We start from the raw sequence: 23,110 nt of genomic DNA, 5'->3' as shown, positions 1-23,110 counted from the left end.
GGAGTTTCTGTTGCTGTAGTGCTTATGAAGCTGTGAGCAGGAAATCCGAGCTCTCCGACACCCACGTTTTTGGTCTAAGCACCAGACCTCACCATCTGGTCATTGGGTTAATTACTAGATAAGAAAAAATACAAGAAAATAAGATTTTCCAGAGTGATAATTTGATTTAGGTTGCTCTGTTCCAGTGCTGAGATACAAAAAGGACCGGTTTTCAGATGGCAGCTGACTCTGCAGGAATCGGTCCCTCAGCCAGACAGGTTGCATTTCGAGCAGTCAGCTTCTCAGACACCGCATATGGGATGGGACTCAGTTCTGCCTTCCTCTTCACTGAGGTCAGTTCTTGGTTTAGTCTCAGCATTACTACAGGAAAAAGACCATGTGGCCAGTATTTGGGAACTGCGTGAGACTGCTTTGATGACTGCCCATGAACCGTCATCCTCAGCATTGAAGGGTAACAAGAGTCTGGGACCAATTCTCCCCTGTTCTACCGGTGAAAATCTGAGTAGCTACAGTCACGCAGGCACAGAGAGGTTGACAGCAGAGTCTCACCCTTGGTGGTTCCAGGCCTAAATGAGATTCAGCAAGTGGAAATAATTCTTGAGAAGCAGAGCCCTGATGTGCTCCCTCCATTCATAGCAACAGTCCACTTTATGCCAAGTGACTCATTACCATGAGTGGAGGGAACATGATTCAACCAGAAAAGTACATGTAATTTGCATAGATTACTTTCCCACTTGGTTTCCATGCTGTGGAGTAACAGGGACTGCCTTCAAGACAAAAAAAAGGATAGTCCCATGAGTAATTCTTTGCTTAAGTATTAAGAGATAATAGATTGAAGAGACATTTGGATACGGCAGTCTAGAAAAAAAACATATTGTGAAGAAGGAAGCCTTGTCTTCCAGTTATTTCTAGTGTTGTGCAAGTGAAATGAAACTGGAGGCTTCGAACACCACTTGTGAAGTAAGGAATAAACGTTTCGTTGCAGCCCATGGAAGTCAGTGCTGGAAGGGAGAAGGAGGAGGCAGCTTCAGGCATGAGTTGGTTGGATTTCAAGATTTGCTTTTCTTCCCCGGCTGGGTGCGGCTTGTGTTTTTGTTCAGCTGTGACACCACCCTCATCAGCCTCTGTGGAAAGACACACCACTACAGAGCTGGGGGCTCACTTCTGAAAAGGAGGTGGTCTCCTTCAGACTCGCTCCTTGCTCTGGACACTGCAGCATTTCACAAAATGAAGCTCAGAGAGAGCTTTCAGCATTCATGTATCAGACCATTAACCTAAAATGAGGATGTGATTTCACTTACAACTCTGCACCGAGATGTAGTAACTGCAGTGGGTAGTTTATCATTTCTTTCGCTGAAGCACTTGCTGGCAGATAGGAATGAGCAACTGGTTCCAGTAAAGTCACAAGGGCAAACCCAAACTGCTTACCTTGTGCATAAATGGTTTGATGTGACAGGGCATGGGGGAAGCAGAAGATCTGTCAGGAAAAATAAATAGGAAAGAAAATATTACTTCAGAATAACTCATCCCAAGTAAATTGAGCTTTCTGAAGAAGCAGGATGCAAACTAATCAAGAGTTTCATCCTGGCTCTAGGCAACGTATGATGCTTCACTTGACAAACAAGCCAAGCTCAAGAAAAACAGCTTTGCTAGAGTAACAGAGCAAGGAGGGATCGGGGAGAACTGAAGTGACACATGGCTCACCAGATACAGGGCTTATTTTACTCTAAAAGAGCAGTCAGGCTTTGGGCAAGGCAGATAAGCATACAGCCTGGAAACCCACAAAACCTTTCCCCATGCTTTGAACCAACTGCAAGGTCAACAACGCTGTATTTTAAGTAGTGCGCAGAAGCAAAGTTGCACCTCCTTAAGCAACACAAAGCAGACGCACAAATCGGCATCCAACTACAAACCCCTGGCATTACTCAGCTTTCCATCCAAAGGCTTATGTCTCGTGAAGTCTGCTCCCTTTGCCTTGCATCTCTTACCCTTCTGACCCAGTGGCTCAGAGGTGGTTACCTACCAAAAATTGTGCTGCTGCTGGAAGAGGAGGTTCAGCTCTGCTCTCTTGAAAGATGGGATGGGGTGGGTGAAAATACACCCTCCACAAGGCACGCCCTTAATCTTCCAAGTCATTTTTCTTGAACCGGCTGGAAACTAAAGAGAAGACAGGTAATAGGAGGGCACTGCAAAAATAAATACAATTCAGCAATAACAGAGCAAAAATTAAATCCCTGTGAAGTGTCTGAAAATCAGCTTCACATTTTGAGCTGGTTCAAAGTAGGGATGCATCGCGATCCTAGGAGAACCACGGCTCAAGAGAGGATAGCAAATACCCAAGTCTTCTCCCAGCACAGGAGCATTCCCAGTTCCCGCAGCCCAGATAGTCCCAGAAATCCTATCATTACCCCTCCCATTCTTACCACGTAGTTCAAACTCCTTCGCTTTCCCACAGCACTTTGGCTGAGCTCCCAGCCACACTGGATGCATTTGTTCGTAGACAAGGCCCTGTGAGTCCACTCTCAGCAAGAAACATCACCCAGGACCTGAGCACAGAACGAGGACACAGAAGGAGCCACAACTGCTTGAGAACTTCCTTTTCAATGGAAAAGTGATGCCCATTCTGGGAGACCTTGCAGCAGGAGAAGACCACACAGGTGACGAGACCATTGCTTCCAGCTGACAAGCAGAAGGGTGTGGGCTCTCCTCAGGAGCTGGCGGAGGTTCAACAGCTGTTGGGGGATCTGCTTCATTCTTGCTGCAGGCAAATTTCAGCAGACCCACTTCCAGAGTGTGTTTAGTAGCATGCAGTAAAACATCAAATGATCCACATCAGACAAAACAAACTGGTGGACATGGGTTATTTTAATGTGCAATAAGCTAACCTACAACTAATTCCCGGTATAGATAATCTCTGCTGCAACCACCTCTCCAGGATTTTGGGGACAGCAGGTCCATCCCTAGCAATCTCCTCCCCTGTCTTGACCTCCTTCAGCTTGTTCCACCTCCCACCCCAGTGATACGGCCGATGCTCAGGGTCCACGTGGATGTTCTTGCCCTGGGAGTCCTTTAGCAGAACGGGGATGAGATGCCTCTGCCCATCTCTGTTGCAGAGGGGCACTGTCAAACGGGTACGCGGCATTTCTCACGCTACCAGCTCCTTGACTTTCCCTAAGGAAAAGGTTTGCTAGCTAATTTTTTTTTGTCCCTTTCGGAAGAGGGGAGGGAGGGAGGGGAAACCAGCAACAAGCCCTTGTACGCACTGATACGGCCCTAAGGGCTTCTCCACATTAAAGCTGATACAGCAGTGTAGCTCCTCCAGGCTGCTGTTGTGGTTTGTGTTTGCACTCTCTACTCTTTAATTACAACAGTTGCCGACAACTGCTTACAAGACCACTTGCAGCTCTGTCTTGGAAATCAATTCAGATGTCAACAGTTACACCATGAATGGGCTTAAAGCAAATGGGTAAAGGCTGTAAACTTGACACCAGAAAGTGTAAATCTCCAAAAAATGAAGAGTTGGACTTCAGGCATGTGACAGAGAGGCCCCGTGACCCGAGAAGACATCGGGGGACACCAGTCTCTGGTCACCAAAGGGGTGCACACACAGTGGCGCGTGTGCACCCAGCAGGTCAGTAGCTTTTTCTTCTGCAACGACGACATGAACACATAACATTAATAATGATCTGCTTCATAAATAGGACTAAACCCTCCAAAACATCAAAACTTTGGCTTCTCAGCACTTCCCAGGGTCTTTTGCCAGTGGGCCATGGTTACAAGTGGCAGCAGCTGGAGAGCTCGTTTCCAACTGAGACCTCCTTGGGCAGAGCTCCATGAGGAAACAGGAGTCAAAATGTACTAGGGGAGAGTTTACAAATGGGGAACCGAGGCACGGGAAGTTTAATAATAATGATACTTAGCATTTCTTTATTGCTTTAAATGGTCCACACCCTTTACAGACGTTGGCCCTCACAATACCCTGGGGAGAGGTGACTGGCTATTATTATCCTGTTTTTCACAGACAGGGACAAAGAGGCTGAAATGTGACGCTCACCAGGCCAAATAGTTGACAACTGGCGAACATAATTCTGTGCCTCAAGTCCAGCTCAAGCGCTCCACATCCCTCACAGAAGGAAATATCGCAGGAATCCATCTTCTGACCAGCCTTATCTTATTGCTCCTCACAGTTGCAGACATGCAGAGCGTCCTTAGCCCCTTTGTGGAAACGGTTGGTGTGAGGCCAAGTATGAGGTGGCTTCACCCAGCAGGGACAGGCGACTCCTTTCTCTCGGACAACCCTCTCCCCCAGCCCTGCCTGCCACCGGCGCTCCAAGTGTACGTCCTTGCTGGGCTTGCTCCCCAGGCACATCTTACCACACCATCGGTTTTATTGCTCCAGTGCTTCCCATAACGATCCCCTCCTTTTCCCCTGCTTTTCCAGCTGAAGGAGGACCACACAGGGCTGGGAATGGGGCTGAGCAATGATTTTTAGGAGGATAAATAGAAAGAAGGGAAACAGGTACCAGGCAATGTTGACATAAGACTGAGTGGAAATTAAACAGTTTCTCACCAGCTGAGTGAGCTTCTGGAACAGGCCTGGGAGAGCAGTAGCGGGGGGGTAAAAATCAAGGACAAAAAAACCCTCAGCCAACCTATCTAGTTTTAAGACGGAACTTGATAAATCTATGGGGGTGGCTGCCTGGGACGCATGAGCTCAGACTGATGGAGGAGGCCTCTCCAGCCTGGTGCTCCCTCCGACTTCCTTGAAAGCACCAAGCTGTTCAGCTCACAGCTGCCAAGGTTCATTTCTTTAAAACAAACAAAGCCGGGACACCAAAGTGGTAATCAAGAAAACTGCAACACTCAGCTCCAGCTCTGTTCCCGGCACTTTGGGAACGTGTGTCTTTATTTCCTGAAGGAGTACTCCCTTCCCTCCTGTGGCAGGGGCTGCACGAGGACAGTCCCACCTTAAGGAGGCCCTGGGATGCTTTGCCGTAGCGCTGGCAGTCCCTCGCTCCGGTGGCGCTCAGCCTGCCTCCCTCTGTCACACCCAACTGCTCCAATTCATTTGGCTCTGCTACTGAAATAAATTAATAGCCAGGGTTTCCTGTGGTCGGCATGCTCTGCGGACATGGGTCATAGACTCGTTTTGTCAAGCTCGTGACGAAGGTTGTAACGACAGCAATGGGAGTTGGTGCGACTGAGTAAAATGTTGGGAACTTAAGTTCAAGAAGGCAGACCCTCCTGCTTCCCCAGGGTGCAGGCACTCCTCGTCCTCCCCCCAAAAGCGGTGATGCAGCGGGCACGCTTCCAGCCAGAGGGGATGAAAGGGACGGGTCAGAGGCCAGGTCCTCCCTCCTGACCCATGGGGTGCCAGAGGCGGCTAAAACCCATCCATCAAATGTAAGTGCTTGGTTATCGCAGAGGGAGCGCTTGGGGCTTTGTCTCCATGAGAAGATTGCATTGGTATCGTTCAGGGTATGAACGCAAATTGCTGCAATCCCTTGGGGCCCGTCTGCGCTAAAAAAATGTGAGTCCTTAATGCCCATTAATTAACTCAAAGTAGGCTTTGCGGGAAATGTGTAGTTTTCACATGAATCAGTAGGTTATATTAAAGACCAGCTCTGCATATTTTATTTGCTGTATGATTCAGCAAAACTCAAGCATGCACTTAAGTTTAAACATGCGCTTAGAGCTCAGTGAAGTCAGTGAAAGGCTGCTAAAATGCTTCAGTGAATTGCAGCTCATTTAGACCGTGTGTGATTTAGGGATAGGCATCAGCAATCAAAAATTTCCAATACTTTACCTCATACTGTCGTACCTGAACATGTCCTCCTTTCCTTTTGGCTTAAAAAACTGCTAGCACTATGAGAATAAACAAGTAAGACTCAAGCCTATAGAAGATTCAAGTTTGGCTTGCTTAAAACTCAGTAGAGTTTTGTGGTCACGGCGCAGAGATGTGTGTTGTTTTCTGCAGGTCTAAGTCAGCCCCTCTGCAATAAGGACCGATACCCTGGTTTTCTGCTTTCCTGAAAGCCGTTGCACTACCAGACCGAACTGCTTTGTGCCAAGCAGCTACAAGGCACTGCCCAAATATGTTGGAGAGCTTGTGAAACTGCTGTGTGCTTTTGAAAAGCACTAGCAGCCTTGGAATGACAAGTTACTGCTATAAAGCTGAGAAGAGCACCTCCTGATCATCTGTGCTTTTCTGCCTGGAATGTAGCAGGCATAAAGCATGAACCACAAGACGGCAATTTCCCATAGCTCTTTTCTCCTGCCATAAGAAGACAATATAGGAGGGTCTCAGAAGCAGTAAACACATCGTCCTTCAAGCTGGGGCTGCCTTGCAGCTGGGGCAGCAGATGCAAGACTCCGGCTGCTCCCCATTCTCTCCTGCCCCACTGAGCCTTTGAAAGGGCTCCCCTTCCTCCATGCAGGCAGTGCCGGCCACCAGTGCCTAATGATTGCTCTTTAACCTTCAAATATGACAGCACTGTGCTGCACTTATGTGGTCCTGTAATCATATCTTCCCACAGATGCCCTTTTCGTGCAGCTTAAATATTTTACAAATACATGTCTAAGTACAAATCTACCGCATTAACTCTTGTGTAGAGGGTGCTTATTTTCAGCTAGGTGGCTGGGATTCCTATAAGTATAATTTACCGTGCAGGATGACAGACCTGGGCTAGAATGCACAGCTTTTACTAGCTAAAATACAATAAAATATGCTACACTGTGTTTCACAGATGAATCACTTCTAAACCATGCCTTTAAGTATTGTCTGTCACTGCAGTTCCTTATTGTAATACTTTGTGAGAGCTAAAGAAAAAGAGAGAGAAATTGCCCTTTAAATCTCTACAAAGCCTACCATCCAGAAGAAATTAAGGACATTTGTTCTTGGAGTCAGATGGGTTATGTAAGAGAAAGCTATACACAACAGGTTTTATTGGGGTGGAGGTGAGGGGAATGTGTTTTCACTTATTTATTTATATTACGTTTTATTCGAAGAATGTTCAAAGACCAGCTCATGAAGAAAACAACACCCCGACTCTGTAAAAAGCAGCTGTAGTCCAAAGGGTGCAGACAATCATTTCATCTCAGCCCAAGCTGCCAGGCTACTGGGGTAGAGACCCCGGTAGAGCAGAACTTCCTGATAACTGCTTTGAATTAGCTCCCAAGAGGAAAGTCAACAGCGTGTGGACAAAGCAGAGGAGTAGGTCAGGCAAATCATCAGCAGATAGTAAGATTTTCCCATATTCGGTAGGTGGGCGAATGCTCGATGCAGTTCTTGCTTCAAAGGAGCTCAGTAGTGGAAAGAACTACCTAGAGCACGAGTCCACAGCAGTCACAGACAACGTGAGGAGCAGACAGTTATTTGGGAAACAGCCATTCAAGATCCATGCCAAAGGCCTTTGAACACTTCCCAATATCTAAAATCACACTTAAGGATGAAAAACCCAAAGTTATAGACAGAGAGCAGTAATGATCTCCGATGGGATGTCTAGAGTCTGGCCAAAGGCTTTATATAACTTATGTGATTGGAAGGCACGCGCTTCATTTTTACTACTAAATGCATCTCCACTCGCCAGATCCCCAGGTTTTCCAGCATTCCCTGGCTTGCCTGCGCGGGCCCTGGAGCCAAGTGTCGGGTTATCCCCTGGGCTGCTGAGCCCTCGGAGCAGGGCAGCTCAAGTCCTTCACAGACCCAAGAGTTTTCCTCTGTAGATTGCAGCAGGTTGCTTCTAAGCCAAACTCCCCATGGGCTCCTCTCTCCTCTTTGAAGCTACCACTGAAATAACGTAGTAAAGGCAAAGCTGGAACAACAAAGCTGGTGGCCACAGCTGTGAGCTTGGGCCAGAACACACTGTTCTTCCTTCTGCAGATGCTTTCTGTTAATAAGACACTTACTACTGAGATATTTTCTTCTTTGGGGATCTACAGCACGAACCAAAACCAAGGTCAAAGAGAAAGCCCATTTTTTCATTTACCATTTTGGCAGGATAAACAAGAAACCAGGAATGCTTCAGTCCCATCTGACATGAATAAACAATACCCCTGTTATTCACTGCCTGTCAAAAGTTTCATCAACTCACAAGCTCAGGTTTAGAAAGATATCCAAAGGCCACTAAAGTGGCTGCGTGATAGAAGAAAACTTGACCTTCAGGGCAGAGCAGCTTGGCCCAAGCGCAGGATCTATGCACGCCTGTGCAGGGGTGCGCATACACAAACGGCCTGATCCCTGCAGGGACCGTCACCAGAGCTGCAAGCGCCAGCTTGCGTGTGAGAGCTCCACAGTCCCTTGTCCACTGAAGATACAATCCGGCGTGAATGTAACTCCAGCAAGTTTCTCCCCCTCCAACACCCTGCAGAGAAGCCTCCTCTCCTAATTATCTGAAAGCAAGCGCTGCAACCATTTCATCCTGAACCACAGCATTCGGCTGAGGAGAAAAGCCACTGGATTGTGTCTCACTGCCTTTTGTTCACATATACCTGAGAGGACAAATCTGAGTATCAGCTCAGTGCCCATTTTTTCTGCCACGTTCAAGGAAAAGTGTGTTTCAGGACCACTGGAGAGCTTTTTCACGCCCAGCGCTGGTCCCAGGCTTGCATGCAGCTCTGCGTAGCTCGGTGCAGCTTCCCGCTTCGCTCCACCCACAGAGTTTTGGTTTTCTGTCTCGGGCTGCACAGCCGAGTGTGTCTCAGTACCAAAAAACATTATTAAGTTAGTTGGACTAATGCCTTCCTGCACATTTTGTAAACAGTTTGAGACCACGGGGTTTCACTATGTCTCATGACTTCTCCAGAAGGAGCGTGAGTCAGAACTGGTCAGTGAAGAAAGCTGTTGCGTCTGGGACCCCCACTTCATCGGTTTCAGAAGCTGGAAGGTGCACATTACGCTTTGCATGCATTTTTAGTTCACTTTCTTTAGTCGCCCTGGAGATCTGGGAAGGGGAGGCATGGGGAGGTGAGAATTTTTTCTTTTCTCTTTTTGACAAAACCAGAAAAAAACACCCCAAACTCAGAACTCCCAAGTCTCAGTTTTACGCGAGAACCTTCACAAAGCTCCCCCGAGCATTTGCATCCAGAATAACTCTGTCTCCAGGAGGCTGCAACACCCACTCGCACCACTTCCCATTGACCATCACCAAGTACCACCCCACCACGTGCCCTGCGGTCCCCGCAGTCGCACCCCCCTCCCGACACAGGGTGCTCACGCCAGCGCGGGCCGAAGCTGCCGGATTTGCCTGCCCCTCGCTACCTGCCTCCGTAAGCCGCGCAGGAAGGCTGCGTGCATCTGAAGGCATGCAAATCTCTGCCCTATAAACCTGACTCTGCCCAGCCTCTCTTTTAGCCCCAGAGATTTATATATCCCCCCCCATTTTAAGTAAACTCTCTTCCAAGAGCATGACTGTAAAGGTAAGTTCAGGCATAAACCCGTGTAAATTATACGGCTTGACTTCCCCGGGGATTAGCATGGTTTCTGCAGTCTCTCTGCTACTCAAGCTCCCCCGTACGCTCCATAATCATTTCCAGCTTCCTTCATGCTCCCTGACTCAGGGCTATAACTCAGACTGTCACCCTCTCTGCTCAAGAGGCCTCTTTGGTAGCTCCTCAGCAGCCTTCACGCAGAGCTCCACGTCCCCGGGCAGGAGGGACGAGGTGCCGGTGCCACGCAGGGTGGCTCGGTGCAGCGGTGCCCTCCGAGGTGCCAGGACAAGACCCCCAAAAGCAGAAACCAGGAGGCAGAGGTCAACCTGCTGTGACCTGCCTGAGGTGAAACCTCCCACACAGCGCTAACGAGCCCCTCGTTTGCCAGGGCTTGCAGCAGGAGCAGTGCAGCATGTTACAGAAAACCTCTGCCCACGGACAGCTTAAGGGCCATCATAGAGAGAAAAAAACCCGTGCTGGGCTTTTATATTCCTGGTACTGGAAAATACGCATTGGTTTATTTGGGGACGATGGGCTGGTAGCTCAGGAGACTCACCTCTTTTTGAAGACCATCTATTTTACACCTGCCTCGTGAGACCGAGTAGCACTTGCCCTTGCAGCAAAAGACTTCTATGAAGATCAGAAATGGACATTGCGTATTGCCTATTGATTTCAGGAATGAGGAATGTGCACGTGGCACGAGAACTGAGCGTTCGCAAACCCTTGTATAATTATGGGAGAAGTACACATTAATGAGGGACCGACTATGTTTTCCCTAAGTGCAAAGTGTATTTAAAAGGAGAAGGCGACTCCTAGAGCTTTTGAAGTCAGAAGTTGTTAAACAGCCAGCGGCTGGAAATTTAAAATTCCTTCACATCAGGGCTCTCGGATCTGCGATCAATAGGGATTAAGTCAGACAGGGCTTTTCAAAGCCTCTAGCTTTATTAACAAATAGGAAACTGCAATACTGAGGCACTGCTGGAGATACCTGCGAGATCTCGGTGCCTGGAGAGGGGCAAGGGGAGAGAGCGTTGCCTCTCCAGCGTTGAGCAGCAACATCAGCATCGTACCAGGGTGGCCCAACTACAGCCACAGAAATGAAACCTAGATGCTAATTGCCCTCCTTTGATGCTCGCCTGACTATCTCTGATCGCATGCCAGTCTTCAGAGGAAGTTTCCTGCCAAATTTCTAGACACCCTACTCCCAAGTGTGCTATTGTGGTACGCGTTTCCCGTCAGGAGCTCTCCATTGCAACAGCGTGGCACTCGGTATGTGGGGTTTTGCTTCCTTGCTGGTGACAGCATTCTCCTCCTTTGCAAAGAAGAGCCCTTGCCGGGAGGATGAGGATCTCTGCTGCCCTGGGGAGAAGTTTCTGCAGGAGAGCAGAGCACGCCAGGCAAGGGAGGCGGAGGCTGCCAGAGCAGGCAGCCGGGCCTTGCCCGCGGTGGAGAGAAGCTCCCCGGCAGTTTGCTGCAGCTCGGGTAGTCACCGAGTTAAAACCAGTTCTGGAAGCAGAGGCACACCTGCAGGCAGGCAGAGGGCAGAGCTACTCTGCATTTTCTCCATTTGCAAAGTTCAGTGTCCCTGGTTTTGTTCTACTAAAACCTGGTCCAATTGGGTTTGGGTTGGTTGGTTGTTTTAAGCTTAAAGCCTTTCAAATCTTCTTTGGGGACCTCAACTGAAGATGGAGCAGGTCCTCTTCAAAGCTCTGTCTGAGTCAGTGTGCCATCACAGGGGACTTCTGCAGGCTCTTCCAGAGCCTTTTGCAGAACTTGTTTCTGCTGTTACTTAAAGCCCTGAGGCTTTAAAGTTATAAATGAAGCAGGATTCCCTCTGCACTCATTCGTATCACAGAGCAAGTGGACTGATTTGTAAAAAGAGCTCTGCGTGTTACATGAAGGTCAGCTGCTCAGATTTCTGAACATTCGGACCCATCCGAGTGCTTGCAGATCTGCTTTTTCATGTTGTCTGCTATGCAAAATGGTTCATGAGGCTGCACAAGACATGGGTTTGCTGACGCACGTCAGCTCAGTATTTGGGCACACCATCTGCACCCAGTATGCTGCGTTTTTCGTAGCGACACCACTTAACTTGAATGCTATTGGTGATGCTCTACAGGTTGGCTTCAGGTTCATATGGTGAACTTCATCCACCTGAGGCATCCGTGCATGCTAGCAATAGCTGGGCAAGCTGTGCCATTAGCAGGAATTTTTTAAGTGAGGTTGAAGAGCTGGGTGCATCACAGAGAAGGCCAAGGACTGCAGCCTCCAGGACAGGAGCGAAAGATGGGACGCGTGTACATCACTTGGAGCCTCCGGGACCAGTTTTAACGTCTTCTCCACCACATCGTCTTAAAATCTGCTCGATCTGGCCGGGATTCACTCCCTGCCACTCTGCTTAAAACTCCCAGGCACACAGAAGAGCAGTCAGAGGGTTGTGCTTATCTGTGCCCACTGGCAACAATCTCCAAAACATCAGCCAACAGCGGGAACCTGCTGAGGTCGATGCATCTATTCCCCCTCTGTGTAACCTCATACTGCACCTTGCCCTGCCCTGGAGCAGGTTCAGGATCAGGGATCCCATCTCCGTGCTCTCTGAGGACTGCTGTTAAGAAATGCCTGGTTAAGGGGTTGCAAGACAGCCTTCATTTGCTCCTGTCACCTGAGGAGCACAAAAAGCAAAGGAGAACAATTGATCCAAATATGTCTTTTTCTTTTTTTTTTTTTTTTAATCAAGGGAAGAGAAAAGAAATTAAGATTCTTTCCCTTTCCTGGCAGTTTTCCGTTTGAGTATGGACTGAATAAAGCGTTAGGTCCTAGGCCCACAGAGGCAGCATGCAGGCAGCAATTCTATAAAAGAGGAGCAAAGATTAAGAGCTTTGCTCTGATTGGATCCAGAAATCAATTTCTTCTTCTTGTAGGGTTCTTTTTATTTACCAATTTTTGCAGTTTTACTAGAGCTATAAATATGCTGCCTTTGGAGGAAAAAAAATAGACTCCTGCAAAATTAAGAAATCCAGTCCCTTTCTTTTTATATCTAGCAGGTGCAAGCCACCAAAAGAGATTTCCTTCTCAGCAGACACTGTATCCGAACACTGTGGTTTCATTTACAATATTTCCTGCATGAATGAGCTAAGCCCTGTTGTTGCCACGTCTTTGGATTTACGACGTGGTCAACAGTTTGTTATTTTCTTCTCTGCCTTCCAATTGCCTTTGTCTCGCTCGGGTGACGAGAGAGGCTGAGGTGAGTCATCTGGCCAGTGGAAACTGCTATGCATCTTAACCAAGTGGCAGCTTGAACCTCTGGGAACCCCAGTAGCGTGTCTCAGCCAGAGATGCATTTTAATGACAAATTGCTGAGACGAACACAGCTCAGAGCCCGAGTCTGCTGTCCTCGGCACAACATCATCGCATTGACTAGCGGAGCAAAATGTTTTATGTTGCTGTGAAAGGAACCGACACGGCTGGAGATTTAATCATTTCGGATTCATCTTGGCATGACGCCACTAGTGCGTATAAATGGAGCGTTTAATGTTTAATGTGCTGTTCTGACTGAGCTGTGACCTTCTTGCGCAATTGCATGTTGGGGATTTCCGACGCCGTGTCACTACAAGCAGCGCTGCCACTTACACCGTTTGAAGTGGGTGAAAACCACGCAGCCTGACACAGCAGCCTGCCCGTCCGAGAGCTTGGTGTTCAGCGAGGGCCTGGGACCAGCCCGGGACCTGTGGGTTGGCTGGAGTGCTCCACTGGTGGCTTCTTGACTCAGCAGTGCATGGTTGTGGTGCACAACGTGACACTCCAGGATGTGATTTCACTTACCGTGTGCGTCTGTGCCGATTAAATAACTGCAGAAGTTCAGAAAGGTCATCCTTCTGATAATGTGTCACTTGGCTTGGGGAAATACAACCTGGAAAATAAGGTAGCACCAACTGCAGGAGCCTCCTCTTCCCCCACTTCACTCCAGGTCAGCTTTCCTCAGCTGGAGACCACAGTAAGAGGAGACTGGAAGTCTTGCATCCCTGCCAAAGCATCAAGAGACCTGGATGAGGAGACCTGGATCTCCGCCTTGCATTGTGCAAAAGTAGAATAAGTACTAAAATGTTATGGAAATCAAATCCAAAGGGGAAACGCTTATTTTGTGTATATGTTTTTCTTCCATTCCTCTCCCCAGCCCAGCAAAATGACAGACTCCTACAACGTGCAAGCTACCCGAGGATACCTTTATCAGCCAAAACAGGGACTGTTTGCAACGTTACTCTCTTTCCCCCTGCCACATCATTTTTATTGGTTTGCTCAGTTTCCACTGCATGTGCTTCTCACTTCTCCACCAGACAAAATGAACGACACATGAGCCAGGCATGAGAACGATATTAAAGAGAAAGAATTGAAAACTACTTAATGCAAATTAACCTAGGATCAGATTGCGCCTGGCCTCCCTATCTAATATCATGATTGTTTTTTAAGAAGTATCTAAACGCTAGGAGGAAATTTCAAGTGTTGTTTATACGTTGCCCAGCACGGGTCAGACAGAACACAAAGCAAACCCCCGCATGCTCTGCCCCAAGGAGACTGCACTCTGATTTCCTCCTGTCCTGAGAATTAGGTATAATTGGTTGCCCGAGCATTTCAAATGCCAAACGTGGCAGGATTTGCTCTAGTCAAACTACTGCTGAGAAGCCAGCTCTGAATCTGAGATATGCTCTTTTCTTTGAACATTTCCTCTCCGTTGCTAAACCTTACACCTCTTTCCCTATCTGTTGAGTTTCTTGGTTGGGTTTCCTGGGACTGGAACGGACCTCAGGAAACTGTACAGTTCATCTCCTTCCCCAGGGGAGGACTGGGTAATGAAGTCATGCCTGACAAATGTTCACTGTCCTTAAAGACCTTCCCAAGGTGGAGGTCTTGTAGCCTCCTCAGGTGAGCCATTCGAGTGCTTCATAATTGTGGAAAATACATGACACCTTGGGAAAATCTCCATAGTATTACTTCAATCCCACTCTACCATCTGCTTCAGTTTTAGTAATGACATCTCTTAGCATCAGTGAAAATCTCTAACTCGGTATTTGCAGGACAATACCACACACAGGTATCACTGCAGTGAGAAACCTTCCAGGAACAAATGGATTTCAAGAGATTTGCTGAACTTTAGTTCTGGATATAAGAAGAAAACACAGAGGGCCTGTAAGATATCAAGAGAAAAGCTGGGTTAGACAAAGAGGTGTGGAATGGTGTAAGAGCAGAGAAGATCTGTCCTGACAAGCATCATTATCCAGTGGGAGGTATGACCTTACGCTGGGCAGCTAATGCAGTCAGATGTCAACCTTTCTGGTCAGAATGTCAGGACGGGTCTTTCTACAAAGTAGGTATCAGCCTACTAGGAACTGGACGGGAATTGGCAACTCATATCAGAGCACTAAACACCATCAGATGAACGATGAGAACGTTCGCTCGTTACTAACATGGGCTGATCTTGAACCTACGTGATGGAAGGGAAAACACCTCTGAGTCATCCCAACTCTGTTTACTGTTAGCAATGAGCGCTGAGAATGGAGCAGCCTCCTGGAGTGCCTCCTGCCGCAGAGCCACATACAAATGGGCAATACTTTGCAGAGCAAATAGAAAGGCTGGCTGCTGCAGCAAGGAGTTTCCTAGTGGGAAATGGTTCAGAACAGAGTGAGGCTTGCTGTGGTTTCAGTTTGCATGTTCCATCAGCTTTCATCTCCAGCAAGTGCTCACGCGTGCCCGGTTCTCAGGAGTATATGTATTATGATACATAATTTAACTTCTCTGGTAGGAAGTTCAGCTGGGTTCCTCACTCAAGCACTCAGCTGAACTGCTCAGAAAGGTTGCTGCACCTCATTCAACGGCTTCCAGTTCCAGCTGTTTCCCATACCGAGAAAGGCAGTTGCTGCCTAACAACCTTTCTTGTTGCTCAGGTCTCCAGGGGAGAGAACTGTTCTTTCCTCCGGAGCCACTCACACAGCCCATGATCTGGTCCCATGTCCCTCAGCCCTCATCAGCTTTGGGTGCAAGGAGCATAAAAGTCAAAGCCGGACACGTGGATCCAGGGCTCGATCTAACCAACTAAAGTCAAAGCCAATACCACTGAGGGGCAAGAGGCCATAGGCACATCCACGTCCTACACAAGGATGTGGCTCGTCAGCATTTGAAAGTGTTCCCAGGTTCCAACATGCTTTTTTTTAAAAAAAATATGTTTTTTAAAAATCCTCACACACAGAGAGGATTTTTTAATAAAATACTATTGAGAAAAGAACAAAGTTGCTGAGGCCAAGGGGCCTAGATAACACTACTGAGAAATGAAACAGTGCTCAGCTAACCTGACTAATGGGCTTATCTGGATGGTCTGTGGGTTTTCCTTTGTCTCTTAGCCAAAACTTGAGAAAACACCTGCAGCAAAAATCTTATCTGCACTCTTCAGTTTTCTTTTCTTCCCTCCCTCAGCTCCTGCACCATGTGTTATGAATAGTTTCTCTCCCTCCTCCCACTATCCCATTTATCAGCACAGCACTGGTTTTGTTAAAATAATGCTACATTTCTAGGACTAGGCTCCAAGCTTAGTTGGAAGGATTTGGAAGTCTTATACATTCCTTTTGTTCAACAAACAACAAAAAGATGGGAGTAAATCAGTGAAGGAGGTTCAGGGACCTCCCAGCTGAGACCGCGTATCAACCCAAGTCAGTTGTGGCGGTTATGGCGTCTGAGCAGTGGTGGCACTAAGCTGCTGTGAGTCCCTCTCGGTCAGGTGCCAGTGCCCACCCTACAGATACAAGAGAGATGGAAAAAGGCAATAACTGAAGCCCAGGCGGGGACTCTGGCTGCTTACCAGCAGCTTGAGGAAATTTTGAGTAAATCAGAGCAGGTTGTGTTGGCCTAGGGAACACAAGGACACTTGAAATGTTTGCAGATGGCTCATGTGGAAGGACAAAGCAGTGCAGGTACCTGGCTGCAGGGAAGTCAGATCCCCAGCAGCATTTCACTGGAGAGGGAAGAGGAGGGATGCAGAAGACGACAAAGCAGAGCCCGGGCCCAGCTGTAGGTTTAGAATAAGGGTGACTCCAGTCTGATGACCCTGAGAAGAGGGGAAAAGCAGGTACTTGGGACTCGTCCTTGATGTAACTGCAGCAGAAGCTACAGGGACAAAATGGCATCTCAGTCACAGGTTAATTTATAATGGGAAGAGCAAGAAGTGGACAGAGGATGTCAGAAAGATGTGCAAACAGAAGAGCAGCTGACTACGCATACCCAGAAACATATCCGACAAGGGATGCATCTCACTGTATTTTAGAGCCATCTCTCTGTTCCCCTCCGCATGGTGACTCTGGACTCCCTTTATAGTCACAGGAGAGAAAGAGGCCCATTTACAGAATGATTCATCTGACCTATTTTAGACATTTACTCTAGCATACAATGACTCATGTCCTTGGGGTGCCCATTTCTTTCCTATAAACAAGAGTCTAGACAAGTAACTCAGATGTAGACATCCACAATTAGATGTCTACATTTGGACAGATGAATTCTGTCTCTAATGTTCAACCAGAAATCAACCTACAAGCTATGCCAAAGACAGCTCTGGTTGATAGCCATGGTAAGGAAGAGAAACAGGGTCATTCATTCTTTTTGATGGTGCGTAGCTCCCTGCACAAAACGCTTAAAGCACTAGCTAAAAGATTAACCATCCTGTGAACGGCTGCGATAGCATCACTGGAACAGCAGCAGGGACCAGTAGAAGGAGATTCATTATTGCAACTATTTTTCTAACCTGCACCTGTGGCTAATTAACTGGTGGCAGATCCCTTTTCAATCAAAGGCATTTAGCAAAAGGAAGCACAAATCAAACCAGTTTGTCATTCAATCTCCTCTCGGGGTGGGTCGGTAATGGCATGGGTGGGTGTCTGGCCATGGGCTTCCAGTCTCCCAGACTTGAGAGGCCACCAGAAAAGCTGGTGCCAAGTCTCTTGCTAATCCCAAGGGTCCCTTGTACTGTCAGCACAGCTGGTGCTGTGTTTTCTGATGTGGGGCTCTCAGGGACCCCTTGGGGCTGGCATAGCTGGCAGGATCTCAGGAGGCTTTAGGAACCAATAATCTGGACAAAAAGTCAGGTCAGACCACTGGGAAGGCTTTTTGTTTTGAAAATTTTAAAGTGTTTCTCATTTCAGTCTGTCAGTCTGATTTCCTATGGCTCATACATTCACACTGTCTGTGTCTCCCTCAACAACTTTGAACTCATTGGGCAATTTCAGCCAAATTTGACAGAGAGATAACAGCCTCAGAGACGATTCAGTTCCTCAAAGGTTTGTAAAAATAGACATCCACGTAAAGGAGAGAGATGTTATGAGTAACCTCAACTGAACAAAAGGCTGCAGCCTGTGCTCAACCTTGATTAGACACTGGAGAATCCACAAGGGAAAGAGTCATTGCAGATCCCTCAGACCCCAGCCCCGGGGACAGTTTTCCTGAACTCCCCAGCAACCCAGACACACAGCCCCAGAGCAAACCGGGCTCAGTTTAACCCAGCAGCCATAGACCCCCTGGGTTATTCTCCAAGTGCTTTTGGTAACAATTAACTGAAGTTTCAACGCATAAAGTCATCTCAAATTAAAAAAAAAACAGTTCTGTTTTGATGTTGCAGCTGCAGTTTCAAATGTGAAAATTCAGGATATTTATCTCACTGAGCTGAGTTTTGGAAGGGAAAGGGAAGCATTTTCTGATATAACGCGTCTGATGGGAAGGTTCCCCAGCAGCTCCTGCCATCGCACCCCTCGGGGCAGCAGCCGCCTGGGCAGCACTTCCCAGGGAAGCACCGTCCCGGGCTGCGCCTGGGCAGGGACCACGCCACAGCCCTCGCTGCTGGCACTGGCAAGATGTCCCTGCCCTAGACGGGGATCCAGGAGCCTGGCTGTCCCTCCCACACCCCGCTGAGCAGGGAGAGTTGGGGGGCTGTCACCTGCCTCCCTGTGCCACTGAGCTTCAGCTGTGCTTTGGGTCCCTCAAAGCTCTCCGTGTGCTCTGCCAACAATTTGCAGCGACTGGAGGAGACGCCTCGCAGCTCGGCAGAGGCCCCGGGGGAGCCCTCTTGCTTCCCACTGATAAGGGGTGAGCGGACGGGAGGCTGCCGGCACCACAGCCACAAACTCAGGCAGGGGTCAGGGAGTCTTGCGGAGAGGAGAAGCTGGAAGGGGGATGCAGCTCTCGGGTTGGCACCGCGGGAGTCAGGCTAATCGGGCTCAAAGGGTTGTCGCGGCTGTGGATGAAAAGGAAAAGCTCCATGTCAGCAGGGAACTTTGCATACTCTGGGCCAAATTCCCCATGGCTCGCTCCCCAGCGAGAGCCGGGTGTCTGGCTGTAAGGGCAGCGCTGCTCCGGGAGCCCAGGGAGGAGGGAGCCCACCCCGAGTTACAGCCGGGTGCTCCTCGTGCAGGGCGGCTGGGTGCCTTCCCTGGGCATGCCAAAGGGACTTCTCTGCAGGAAAAGGGCAGCTGAAGAGTGAGTAAAAAATGAATCCCTTCCCCAACACCAAACAGAGCCGTGCGCACTCCCAAGCCAAAGCTGGGAGGCAGGAAAAAACATAGCTCTGTGTCTTCCCCTCCCGGCCCAAGTGTGGGAGCAGCACCAAGCCTGCCAGGCCAGCGTCAGGGTTTTATTACGGGGAAACACGATTTTATCAGCCTGTACAAAACCTCGCAACATCTGGGCACAAGAGAGGCAAGAGCTGTGAGAACCAGGACTGAGAGGGAGGAAATCTGCAGCATCGTTTGATTTACGTTGTCACCTCTTAACCCTCCCCTTTCCCTTCCCACACCACCCTAAGCTGTAGCACCTGCAAAAGCCCCCAAACAGCTCTGCCGTCCCAGAGGAAGCAGTCGCTATAAAATAGCAAGCACGGGGCTCCGGCTTCCTCGGTTGCTGCCCCTCGCCGGAGCGCAGCGGTCCAGCCCTGCACAGCCAACGCCTGGGAAATTCCTCCTGTCTGCCCCCCTGGTGACCCCCAAGCAATGAGTTTTTATTCCCTGTCTGACCTTATCACTCCCACAAGCGGCAGAAGCTGGAAAAGACCAGAAATATCCGCTTGCAGTGGGCTGCCACAAGTTTTGGCAAAAACCAAAAAGGCATCAGAAGTAGAGGGCTGACTCCGAGGGAAGAAGCACATAAAAAGCTCCAGACATCCTGAAGTGCTCAGACAATGTGAAGGCAGGCTGTCGGCCACCCTGAGAAAACACAGATAAGCCAGAAACCCACATCTCCTGCTTGCCAGAGCTCTGCGAGCTGGAGGAGAGCTCAGCCGCTCTGCAGCCAGAGCTGCCTGGTTGCCAGAATCTCCTAGCCAGCAGCCGGGGGAGCAGCGGGTGGAGGGGAGATGCTCTTTCTAGGCATCACCTATGTCATTTAGATGCACACCAACCACATAGACATCAACTTATTTTCAATACATGTGTTTCTCCCCCCCAGCACAGCTTCTCCTGCAGTTCAAGCAGCATGGGCGGTGCATCTTGCCACCTCATTTATTTTAAATGAGCTCTATACTGGTATTACAGAAACAAACCTCTCTCCCCTTCACAGCCATAATATTAATGGACAGGACCAAAACCGCAAAGAATAGCAGGCTCTCACACCGGCTCTACAGCAACGCTGTTCCATCCAACGTGACAGAGGTACCAAAGATCACACCGCATTCAGCCGAGCTCTTTCAGACGGCCGCCCTCAGCCCACCGCTCCCTGCTACCCTCTGGTCCCAGGTGGCATCACCATCTCCGATGACACGCCAGGGCCATAAAGCGTCCTTTAAAAACCATACGAGAAGTGGGCTTTGCTCAACCAGGGGAGCAGCGATGGAAGAACCTGCCGGTGGGGTGCAGAGCTCGCCCGCATGCGCCTGTGCGTGCGGGAGACTCTGCGTTTACAACAGTGGCTTTTAATGGTTTCTTACACACTGTTCTGCTGATTGATAGCTTACCACGGAGCTGTTAACACAGCAATATCCCAGCCCTATTTACAGACATCTCTGCACATTTACTTTGTCACAAGTAAACTCTGCACATGGCAATAAAGCTTAAGGTAATGACTTCTTCAGCACAAAGCCAGCAATTTCCTGTCAGCTTGGTTTACAAATGGCTAACTCTGGGGTTAATTTTCAACTGTGGCTCCAAAGATGGCTATGCAAAGCGAGGATGAGGGGAAGGAGAAACTCTAGGCTGCACCACGCTGAGCTGTGGCATCCCGGCTCTGAAGGATGAACACGATGGGGCAAATCCACCCCGTGCTCCTGTGTCCTTGCCCACAGGCACAGCATTTTGTTCCCTTTCCACCAGCAGGAAAGCAAGTGAATGTCAACCCCAAGTCAGAGGCTAACTCCACGTGTTAATGTTTCTATGCATCCTTCTCAAAACCAACTTGGCTGTTACACAGCCGAGAAGACAGTGTCGTGACACGAGGGGAGACCACAGTGGGTTTCTCCTCCAAAGGCCTTTCTGGGGAAGATGCACAGAGCCAGGCATCTCAGCTCACCTCCTCTGGCATCATGCAGCAGTACCAGCGTGACCTGGGTGGGCACTGTAACCCCGCTCCTACCACTACCAGAGCCGCTCCAGCTAGCGGCAGCTCCACCAGCCCCGACGGCCGTGCACGGGGGGTATGGCATTACCAGCAGCCCGAACAAGCCTGCGAGTACCTGTGTGGGCTTCAACACCCTTCTCTGGAGCGTACGGAAACAGCACGGTGAAGCTGTAAACCAGGGAGCTGGGCTGCAGATAACCTGCACACACTCACTCCAGCCATCTCACTCCCTGCGTCAAGGAAAGCAAAGAGGTTATTATTGCTCTCTCCTGCATGCATCAACCTTCACGTGCTGAAACTAGGAGCTTAACATCTCCAGCCTCCTTCTATAATTAGTGCAGAGAGAGGATGTCTGAGAACAGGAGTCTATTTTAGGTGTTGTGAGTCACCTTCCAGAGACGCGTATCTTTTTTTGCACTGACCGTATAGAAAGATCTGAAAGTAGATACCTAAAATAGATGGTCTAAATATGCATTGAAAGCTTGGAGTACACTGCCCTTTAACTGGGTTATGATGTTCTTCCTTAAGGAAGGGTGTGAAAACACTTTGTCACACTGAAATCTAAACCGCTGCACCTAGGAGGGCTGCCAGCAGCCGACGCAGGCACAGGGGGGACAAGATGATGCTGGTGGAGTTTTTGCAAACCATCTCAGTCCAGCATCCTAATCCCACTGGAAAACAGCAAACTGCTCTGCCCTTGCCTTGGTGTGGGCCTGTCTTGCTTTTCGGCACAGACACGGAACCGTGAGAAAAATGACTTTGGTATTGTTGAAAAGGAGAGAAAAGTGAATATAATTCCATCTGTGAAAAAAAGGCCAAAGGATCAAGAGCTCCTCTTGGCTCAGTCTCCAAAAGGTAGATCTGTACGTAACGTTTTCATTTTTGGCCGTGGCTAAAAGGAGAAGAAACTAAAGATGGGAAAAGGCATGCTCCTGATGCGGTCCTGCATGGTTGTGGAGGACACGGCGTTAGGGGAAGGGCTGCAGTGGAGCTTCAGAGTTTTTCCATACTAGAGCCCAAGGTTTGGGTGCTTCTCCTTTTCTTCTCACCTTCCTAGTTTTTCTTATTTTTTCCACTGAATGTCCCTCCGCTCTTCCACAACATTTTCAAAACAAAATTTGCATTGTTTAGAGGAATCCCTTCTGTTTGCAAGATGCCAATCCTTAACCTTTTTTGCTTACTCTTATTGAGATCTCACTTCCCATTGTTTCACTTCTGTCTAGAAACTCCTCAAGTCTCCTGTTTCCATTATGAGCTGTTGTATTTGTTCCCTTCCCCCCCTTCCCCATTTATCTATCCTACAGCAAGATCCCCCTTCACCCGCCCCAGCTTCCATGAAGGTTTCCTCAGCCCCTTCTGCAAATACTTCAAAGCTTTAGAGAACGAACCATGCCTTCAGCTCTGCGTCCTCTTAAACAGCTCACTGAATATGCTTCTTGTTATTTTTAAGAATCTGTTAGAATTAAACTCCAGTAAGAAATCTGCCACCATCGTGGGGGATAGCACATTAATCAAAGACGCAGCCTCTCCCCAGCTGCCTGGGCAGCGCCCAGCCTGGGATTGATAAATTGCACCTGGAGGTAACTAATAAATCTGAGAAGTCATTTGCTTTTTATGAACAGGAGCAGAGGGAGATCCAGTTGCCGAAGGAATTTGGGTGGAAGGAGAGCAGTGCCTGGAGGTCCCGGCACATTTACCTTCCCATTCCCCTGCTCCCTCTTGCACCTGATGCATGTCCACCGCCAAGCCAAGCAGGTCCTGCGATGCTCGGATGGGAAATATTTAAATTAAGCTTTGGGGGTTTTTTGGAGGCACATGGCAGGAGCACAGCCAGCGCATCCTTCCGCCGGTACGGAGCCAGCGGTGGTGGTGGCACGGTCGAGCACGGCGTCAGCCGCCCAGGCTGGCAGCGCTGGGGTTAAAGCACTGCCCGGTTACACAGCACCAATGCGGCCCTGCCAGGGGCTTTGCGAACTGGAGACACTTTCTCCATCCACGCCTGCCCGTGCTGGAGGAGGAATTTCACCACTCTTGGTCTCTGCGCAGAGGGGAAGCTCCTTGCGCGGGACAAGACCGGACTCGGACTCCCCAACTCCTCTCACCCAAA

The sequence above is a fragment of the Calonectris borealis genome, chromosome 18 (assembly GCF_964195595.1).
Source record: "Calonectris borealis chromosome 18, bCalBor7.hap1.2, whole genome shotgun sequence".
Lineage (NCBI taxonomy): Eukaryota > Metazoa > Chordata > Aves > Procellariiformes > Procellariidae > Calonectris > Calonectris borealis.
Note: the sequence above shows the minus strand (reverse complement) of the source record.